Source organism: Helianthus annuus, chromosome 1 (assembly GCF_002127325.2).
Source record: "Helianthus annuus cultivar XRQ/B chromosome 1, HanXRQr2.0-SUNRISE, whole genome shotgun sequence".
Lineage (NCBI taxonomy): Eukaryota > Viridiplantae > Streptophyta > Magnoliopsida > Asterales > Asteraceae > Helianthus > Helianthus annuus.
In genome coordinates, this window is record NC_035433.2 from 116,736,755 (window position 1) to 116,747,283 (window position 10,529).

Here is a 10,529-nt window from a genome sequence, read left to right on the forward strand (position 1 = left end):
TTGTCAGCGTAGCTTTTCTGACGGTCACGAGCTGCCGCCATGCGTTGCCTGATCTGGGAAATCTTTTCTGTTGTATCTACCACTAGTTCTGGGCCTGTGAGTTGACTGTCACCGACTTCCGCCCAGCAGAGAGGTGATCGGCATTTACGACCGTACAATGCCTCAAAAGGTGCCGCCTGAATACTAGTGTGATAGCTGTTATTGTAGGAGAATTCCACCAACGGTAGATGCTTCTCCCAGTTCTTGCCAAAATCGATCACACATGCTCTAAGCATGTCTTCCAGGGTTTGGATGGTGCGTTCAGACTGCCCATCCGTTTGCGGGTGATAAGCGGTGCTCATGTCCAAACGTGAGCCAAAGGATTTGTGCATAGCTTGCCACAACTCGGAAGTAAAACGAGCGTCTCGGTCAGAAATAATAGAAGTTGGCACCCCATGCCTGGAGACTACTTCCTTCAAATAGATTTCTGCTAAGGTAGAAAACTTGTCTGTTTCCTTAATGGCCAGAAAGTGCGCAGACTTAGTCAATCGATCAACTATTACCCAAATAGTATCATTCCCGCGTTGGGATCTGGGTAGCCCGGTAACAAAATCCATGGAAATCTGTTCCCATTTCCACTTCGGGATTTCCGGTTGCTGGAGTAAGCCTGCTGGTTTTTGATACTCGATCTTGACTCTTGCGCAGGTCAAACATTTGCCAACATATGCAGCTATGTGGGCTTTCATGCCAGGCCACCAGTATGTGGTTTTCAAGTCGTGGTACATCTTATCTGCACCAGGATGTACTGAATAACGGGACTTATGGGCTTCGTCCATCACAAGCTCTCGCAAATCTCCGTAAAGTGGGACCCAAATGCGCCCTGCCACATAGTAGGCGCCGTCTTCTTTCTGTTCTAGCTGCTGCCTTGATCCTCGCAGGGACTCAGCCCTGATGTTTTCCGGTTTCAGAGCTTCAATCTGAGCATTTCGAATCTGGGTAGGGAGACTAGACTGGATGGTAAGTTGTAATGCTCGCACGCGCTTTGGTACAGTGTCTTTTCGGCTGAGGGCGTCTGCCACAACATTGGCCTTGCCCGGATGATACTTGATGGCGCACTCGTAGTCATTCAGAAGTTCAACCCATCGACGTTGTCGCATGTTTAATTCCTTTTGCTTGAAAATATGTTCGAGACTCCTGTGATCGGTGTAAATGGTGCACTTGGTACCGTACAGGTAATGTCTCCATATCTTAAGCGCAAATATCACTGCTCCCAGTTCCAAGTCGTGTGTTGTGTAGTTCCTTTCATGTGTCTTGAGTTGTCGGGAGGCGTAAGCAATAACTTTCTCGCGTTGCATCAACACACAGCCGAGTCCATGAATAGATGCATCACAGTAAACCACAAAGTCATCCGTTCCTTCAGGTAACGAGAGAATAGGAGCACTGCAGAGGTTATCTTTTAGTTTCTGAAACGCGGTTTCCTGAGCTTCACCCCACTTATAAACCATACCCTTCTGAGTAAGAGCCGTGAGAGGTTGAGCGATCTTTGAAAATCCCATGATAAATCTTCGATAGTATCCTGCCAGTCCCAAGAATTGGCGGACTTCAGTCGGAGTCTTAGGGGTAGGCCAATTCTTTATAGAGTCGATCTTGGCTGGGTCGACGTGGATTCCGTCCTTGTTAACCACGTGCCCAAGGAAATGGACTTCTCGAAGCCAGAAGTCGCATTTCGAGAACTTGGCGTACAGTTGCTCATTGCGAAGGAGTTCGAGGATAAGGCGTAGGTGCTGTTCATGCTCTTCTTGACTTTTCGAGTAGATCAAGATGTCGTCTATAAACACGATCACGAATTTGTCGAGGTAGGGTTTGCATACTCGGTTCATAAGATCCATGAACACTGCAGGAGCGTTGGTCATTCCGAAGGGCATAACGAGGAATTCATAATGACCATAACGAGTTCTGAATGCAGTCTTTGAAATATCTTTAATACGGACCCTTAGCTGATGGTAGCCTGATCGCAGGTCAATCTTTGAGTAGTAGCTCGATCCTTGCAGTTGATCAAACAAATCGTCGATTCGCGGGAGAGGGTAACGATTCTTGATGGTAACCTTGTTCAACTCACGGTAGTCAATGCACATTCGGAACGTGCCATCTTTCTTCTTAACAAAGAGTACCGGTGCTCCCCAGGGTGATGAACTAGGACGGATAAATCCTTTATCCAAAAGTTCCTGTAGTTGAGTAGAGAGTTCCTTCAATTCTGCGGGGGCTAGTCGATAAGGCGCACGAGCTATAGGCGCTGCTCCGGGAGCTAGCTCGATTTGGAATTCGACCTGACGATGGGGAGGGAGTCCAGGTAATTCCTCAGGAAACACCTCGGGATAGTCACGCACTACTGGAAAGTCTTCAATCCTCTTTTCCTTTTCCTGCGTGTTGGTAACAAGTGCTAAGATAGCGGTGTGCCCTTTTCGTAAATACTTCTGGGCCTTCAAGAACGAGATAACGCCGGAGATTTCTCCACTTTTGCCACCTTGTACAATGAGGGGTTTGCCAGAACGGCGAGGAATACGAACTGCTTTCTCTTGACAGAGGATCTCAGCGCGTTGCTTGGATAACCAATCCATACCAATGACGACGTCGAAGCTTCCGAGAGTAACAGGGAAAAGATCGATAGTAAATGTCTGACCAGACAACTCTAGTTTGCAGCCCTTGACAACATGTGAGGCCTCGATGTTTCTACCATTAGCTAACTCGACGATATGGGGAGAACTTAGTAACGAAAGCGGACGCTTAAGCTTCTTACTAATACGTAGGGACACATAACTAGCATCGGCACCGGAATCAAATAACACAGAAACATAACGATCATCGAGTAGGAACTTACCCGTCACGACATTGGGGTCATTCCTTGCTTCTCCAGCTCCAATCACAAATGCCCTTCCTCTAGCACCATTCCCAGCATTGTTGTTTTGATTGTTGTTCCCAGCTCCTTGATTGTTGTTGCGGTTCTGATTCAGTTCAGGGCAATCCTTCTTAAAGTGCCCCTCAGCTCCACACTTAAAACATGCCCTGTTGTTTCCCTGCTGCTGTTGCTGTTGGGGTTGTTGCTGATTCTGTCTTGTTGGGAACTGGCTTCTACAATCCTTGGCTTCGTGCCCCATCTTGTGGCATCGCTGACACTGGCCCTTGTTACATGCCCCATTGTGGTGCTTGTTACACTTGTTGCACTTAGGGTAGCTTCCCCGGTAGCCACCCTGCTGCTGGGTGCCTTTGTTGTTTTCAGTTTTCCTTTGTTGTGCTGGGGCCTGAGTGGGGTTAGCATCCTTGCTTTGACTTCCTTCCCACTTACGCTTGCTGTCACTAGAAGTTCCGACAGTAGCACTGATCCTTTTGGGCAACCTGCCCTCTTCCACGGCCTGATCAGTAAGTTTGTGAGCAAGTCGAACAATCGGCTGAATGGTAGTGTGGTTGGCTGAAGTGACATGGCTTCGAATTTCTGGAGCCAAACCCTTGATGTACAGTTCGATTCGTCGATACATTGGTCGAGACATGTTTGGGCAAAGAGCAGCATAGTCGTTGGACAACTTGGTGTAGGTTTCAATCTCTGACCCAACCATCTTGAGCTCATAGTACTCATTCTCAAGCTTGTGGATGTCATCCCGGTGACAGTATTCGTCCTTAATCATATCCTTGAAATCCTCCCATGCCGTAGCATTTGCAGTTTCCAAACCAAACATCTGAATCTGCGCCTTCCACCAAGAAAGCGCGCTTCCTTCAAGCGTAGCAGTAGCAAATTTCACCCAATTTGCAGGGGGACACTCGCAAACAGCAAAAACAGCTTCAATTTTCTCGATCCAATGCAGGAGACCTATGGCACCCTCAGTGCCGTTGAAAGGGAGAGGCTTGCAATCCATGAAAGTTTTGAAAGTACACACTGGTGGTTGCGCAGGTGCATGCTGACCTATAGGGTGAGAAGCGAAACGTATAGGTTTAGAGGCGAAAAGTCGATGTGGCGGTAGGATCTAAACATCCTAAAACAACGAGCTTACCTATAGGGTGAGCTGCAAAAGCCGCAGCCACTGTGTTGAGCAGGTTGGTGAACTGAGCCTGCGTCATGTTAATGTTTCCTCTTCCGCGTCCACTCATTGTCTTCATAACCAGAAAACACAGTATGAGTGTGATGTCGTAGTGTAGCGAGAATGAGATAGAAGAGAGAGGTGTATCTATCTAGTTTAGGCACACTAGTACGTATATCATAACAGGAAACATAAAGCAAACAAGTAAACACTGGTCCGAGCTATGAGGTCAAATGTGTCGAGCCTTGCACTTGGAGTGTAGTGTCGTCGCGAGTCACAGGTTATAGTCTGGTTTTCTCCAAAAAGATTTTCCCCTTTTTAAAACCAAGTTCACTATAACCAATGGCTCTGATACCAATCTGTCACACCCCCAAAATCCACCTGCGGATAACACCCGCTTCGAGGGCGTGACTGACCAGGATCCAGCCACCAATTATACCGAATACTTAAGTTGATGACAAAAGTAATACTTACTATTCATAAGCTTAGCAAATATTAAGTTCAGAGTTTAAAGTTTAAGTTCAAAACAGTAATAAGTAGCGGAAGCATAGGTAAGGGAGTTTAAAACAAAGTTCATGATTCAAAATAAGGTAACACCCAACACAAGGGTGAACAGACACTACACATTCCCAAGCTGCAAGCTCCTTCGTCACTGGTTACCTGCAAAGCATGCAGTAAGGGGTCAACAATAATGCTGAGTGAGTTCACTAGTTGCCCAGTTTTAATTACCAAAAACTTTGTTTCACCGGTTAATTTATCCGTTTATACATGCCCTGGGGAGCTACCCCAAAAGTTAGCGACTAAACTGTTTTTCCAATACCGAACACTAGGTAACCGTTGCGTATCCGCAGGATGCCCCGATGTCAATGTTCTATCATCATTGACGGATTTCTGAGTACATTAGTTCACGACCGTCCCAAACCAGGGCACGGTGTGAGGCTGGTAAACACCTAAATAGCGCTATCAACTAATAACCCGCTCGCCTATCCCGGCGACTAATCGGTATTTGTAGTAGGGACTTGAGTGATAGAGTTTCGTTTAGTGCCGTTAGTTGCATTCCGTATAAACAGTAATTAACCAAAAGGTTTCCCAATACCCGGGAAGGAAAAGTAAGTTTTGTTCCCAGTAACTAGGGAAGGTATGTAAATGGTATCCCCTTTTACCAGGGAATAGGGTTGTTAGTCTCGTGTCCCAAACCACCGGGACGCATGCTTTTAAGTTGTGAACTCACCTTGGGTTGCTCGGTAGGTTTAGGTTACTTGTCAATCACGTTGGTCACCACGTCCTAACATGGTTACCGGTATAGGTCAGGTTCGGTGTACAAGCAATCACGTAAAAACTTACACATAACTAACACGTATCAAGCATATAAGTAAACAGTGGGTTACTGGGCCGGCCTAAATAATTAAGCAGTCAACAGCAACACATAATCCAGTCAACAGATAGCCCAAGTTGAACACATATGGGCCCAATAACCAAAATGAACAGCCCACTCGCAACCAGCTGGTCTCGAGTCGCAACCAGGTGGTTTCGGCTTGTCACGTTATGGTTGCGAGTCGCAACCGTGGTCTCGAGTTGTTACGTGTTGGTTGCGAGTCGCAACCGTCGTAGTTTCGAGTCGTAATCACGTGGTTTCGACTTGTCATGCTTTGGTTGCGAGTCGCAACGGTGTGGTTTCGAGTCGGAATACTGTGGTTGCGAGTCGTAATGCCGTTGTTGCGAGTCGGAAGCTGTCATTTTCATGTACACGTGATGATGCAGAAAAGACAGTCCAAATTGTACCGAGAATTCAGACCCAAATCCGGAAACTACCAATAAGATTTCTACAAACACTTTTCCTCATTTGACTAGTAGTAAAAATAGATCAAACTTTGCCTTATTTGAAATCTTCAACCCACATTCAACAAATTCATCCTATGTTCATAATTTCTAGGGTTTTCATGCCAACATATTCACACATTTTTGGACCGAAAATCACCTATTTCTAACAAGATTAATATGCAAGAACAAGTAAAACATACACTTAGTGGCATTAACATAACTCGGTTGGCCCTAAACATCCTTAAACCATTATTCCATAACCATTTAAGCATGTTAGTAAGTATCATACATAAGGTTTAACACACATAGTCAAAACTTCACAAACTTCCTAAAAGTCATGCATAGTATTTCTAGCCAAGCATAATATTTCTAACCAAACATGCATAAAAATCTAGTTCATACAACAATATAAACCCTATGCTCATAATAATCACTAACCGGTTGAAAAGGGGAGGAATGAGCCGAAATAAAGGAAGAAGCCGAGGAGATGAAGTGTCCGAGTGATGATCTTGACCGAGTCCTTGTCCGAGATCCTTGCTTGAACCGAGAATTTGGAAGAGTTTGGATGTTGTTTGAGGGTTTTCTTAGTTGAGAGAGATTAAGAAGTGTATGTGTTTGTGTGTAGTGCAAAATGGAAGAAATGAGGGAAAGGTTGGATATATATACAAGGGGTGTTTTCGGGTTGGGCTTGGGATTTCGGCCCAAACCGGTTACGGCCCAAAGGCCCACTCGCAACCGCCCGGTTGCGAGTCATGGTCTCGACTCACGTATATTTATATATAATACGTATATTCAGCACACATTAAGCAAATAAAGATCACGTTTCCATTTAATAATATTTATATACACAAAATATTACAAGGTGTTCGTTCGGAAAAACCTAGAGTGTCACACTTTAGGTTTTTCCACCCATGATTGGTTTTGAAAAATCTTCGTTTTGGGATAAACTTTTGATGTCTTTTGAGTTTTCGAAGATTCACCAATCTCAAAGGTTGATTTTGGCTTATCCTCGGACTTCAAAGATTCACCTCGTTTCAGAATACGAACGGGAGAAACCATCGGTGTTTTACCCTTAACATCTTTTGAAGTTTTAGGTTTGGGTTTCTGGAAAATTGGTTTTTTAACCTTTTTAACACATTGTTTTGCCTTGTGACCAATTTCATTGCAGCGGTAACAGATTCTTTTGTCATACTCGACAAAAGTAGATCTGTTGGTCTCATCTTTCAATTTTTTGGCAGCATTGAAATCTTCAACTGCTTTCTGACTAAAGATATAATCTTTTTCAGCCACTGTGTTCTTTCCTGCAACAAATACATCGCTCAACTTTTCTTTTGGTTTAATTTCCTTTTTATCCATTTTCTTTTCAAAACCGACACCTTTTCGTTTGAAATTGTTACCATGTCTTTTGTTGTGACCGTTGTTACCCACCCATTCTTTCTTCCCTGGGTTGTTTAGTTGTTGTTTCACCAAAGACTTTTTCGGTTTAGACAAAAATGCATTGTTATTAACCTTTGAAATGTCAATTTCCACAAGTTTGAACATTTTTTCAACATTTTCCAATTTTGCATTCTGAATTGGATACTCAAAATCAGAATAGAGTTTGTCAGTTCCGGTCATTGTGTATACTACAATGATCGAATCATCATTCACAACCTTATCTGATTTTGGTATGAACTTGTCCAGAAAGTTTCCGTCATCTTCAGAATCAGAATTTGAATTCTCCAAATGAGTTTTCACAGTACCGAAATCTGAGTTATCACTCTCTTCATCCAACACTTGGTCAACAACAGTTTTAATCACTTGTGACTCATTGTCAGTGTCGGATGGAGAGAATGTAACATCAATATTTTCTGGTAACTCATTCTCAACAGTTCTCAACTTGAGATTTAAAGCTGCTTCCACCCCATCTGGATATTTTTGTGTATAATGATTCCACATTGGGGGTGGAACATTTTTGAAAATAGGTTTAGCATCAGGTTGTAGAGGAACAATTTGATCAATCACATAAGATGAAGCAATGTAACTGATCAATTTCTTATCAACTCTTTCTGTTTCAATTCTCATTAATTCAAGTTCCTTTTTCAAAGATGCAATTTTGTCCAAAAGAATGTTAATTTCCAACTGCTTATCCATGACTGTTGCTTTTAACAAATTGGTAGCTTTATCATTTTCTAAACTTTCTTTTTGAATCATTTTGATTGAGCGTGCTGAAGTGTCATAACCTTCTTTCACATCATTAAGATCAAATTTTACTTCGTCAGTATATTTTTTCAATTCCTGAAATTGTTTGTCTTTTTCCAGACAATCCATGCAGGGTTTTGAACAGTTTTTTGCATGGAGTTTCAGAAATCTGGTCATCTTTTTCCAAAACCTTTTCCTTTTTATCAGTTTTAATATCCGGTTTACCAAACCCGTCAGACTCTGATTTTTCTCCTGATTTGATATCCAGATTTTTTGATTTGAACTCGGACGCCTTTTTGATTGACTCCTTTTCGATTGACTCTGTTTCGATAGACTCTGTTTTGATAGACTCCGTTTTCACAGACTCTGTTTCAACAGACTCTGACTCTTGAGTTTGTCTACCTCTTTCAACTTGCCCATCAACGCCATGTCAGCTATCTCCTTCAGAGTTTCTTCATTCATCTATTTAGAAACATCTATGATTTCTTCAACTGGAGCTTTTTCGACGTCATATTGTGGATAAAAACCTGTAGTTGGCTTGCTGAAGAATCCTGGAAAAGAATCAAACATGTTAGGAGGCATTATCTATTTAAAAGAACTAGCAATAATCTCCTGTTCTGATTGATAGTAATACACTTCTGCTGCTACTTCTTCAAGCTCTGCCAAACTTTCTTCACTCATCACTTCACCGACATCCTCAGCTTCAACAACACATTCTGGTTCTTCAACAATCTCTGCTATAACAACCCTCGGTAAAACCGACATCCTCATAATATTTCCGACACCCTAATATATTTTTAAATATATCAATATGTCTTTATATGCACCCTGTATGTGAAAACCGAGCCCAAATTAGAATATAATATATAAAATAAATTAAAAACAATAATTATTAAGCTGAGGCGGGCCGCGTAGGACCTCACCTCAACTTAACGCGGGCCGTGTAAGGATATAACCAGACTTCGCTAAAATCATAAGTTCATGCGGGCCGCGTATAAGATAGTTTAAGTTCATGCGGGCCGCGAGTGTCTCAATTGGTGGCGCAGCCCGGTGATGACACGTGTCATCATCGTGGCGGACCTACACGCTGACCCAGCCAAGCTACGCAGTTGACCGGAGTCAACGCGGGCCACGTAAGCCCTGCCCATATTCCACGCGGGCCGCGAGAGGACCAGTTTTCAGCCCTATATAAGGAAGCCTCGGGATTTCATTTCCGATCGTTCACTTCTTTCTTTCTTAAGCAAATTTTCTGTAGTGGCATTACTATACCCGGGCAATATACCCCCTAAAATAGCGAGGTTCTGCTACGATGTAGGTATTGTAACCCCTGGAGACGTATTAGATATGCTGCCTGATTGATCTAGGGTTCCGTAACGGCTGTCGTGGTTCTGCCCGACGTAGTCGTTGGAATTCCGTCTCGGGGAGGGTATTACTAATGTTAAAATGGGTTATTATACTAACACACGTGCATTTGTGTAATTTATAGATTATCTCCAGGAAACCCTTACGAAAAACCTAAAACAGCAATGTGAGTTGATTCACTTTTTGTAAACTTTTTGTTTACTGTTTTTACAAAACCTCACCTAATTAAATATATACAAAGCAGTTATTGAGTATTTGTAAAGAATACAATTATAGTGGGTATGTTGGGGTTTTGTATACAAAATTGGTTACTGGCGTGGTAACATCCCATAAGTTGAGTATGACCGTACCACTGATGTTAATTGTGATGTCTTGGATACAAATGTAATTGCGGATGTGCCCTCAATACTGCAAATTGGTTTTTACTTAAACTTGATTGAACTGGGAATCACTCACCAGTATTTTCCACTGACAAAATGTTTTTAAAACGCGTTTCAGGTAACAATATGTGAAAGCCAAATAGAAGCCAGCTGGACAACACTGAAGGCTTGGAAAAGTGGCAATAAAGTTACCTAAGAATAAAATGGATGTTTTTATTAAATAAATAGGATTTATTCCTATGAAACGTGTGTATTGAAAACTTGGGGTTTTACCCATATGTTTAATGTTATAAAACATGGTGGTTTACTCTGATTAAATATTTCCTAACTACGGTCCTGATGAAAATTTCCGCTGCCAAATTGGATAAATAAATGTGATACCACCGAAACTGGCTCACGGCCGCCCGTTCCCAAAGGCTTACTCAAGAATTCCGTTCTGGGAATTCCAATCGTAGGAATGTAGGTTCTACCTCTGCACCATACTGCAAAGCCTGCAGAAAGAAGCATTCTGGAAGATGCTCTACTTACTGTAATTTTTGCAAAGCCCCAGGACACAAGGAAGAGAATTGCAAGAAGAAATCCAGTAATGGAATGTGTTTCAATTGTGGAGAAAAAGGTCACATTAGGACAAACTGTCCGAAATTGGCTCCAGCTGCAACCAACAAAAATCCTAAAAATGCTAGAGCATTCATGCTAACTGCAGACGAAGCTAGACTAATTCCGGACGTCATTGCTG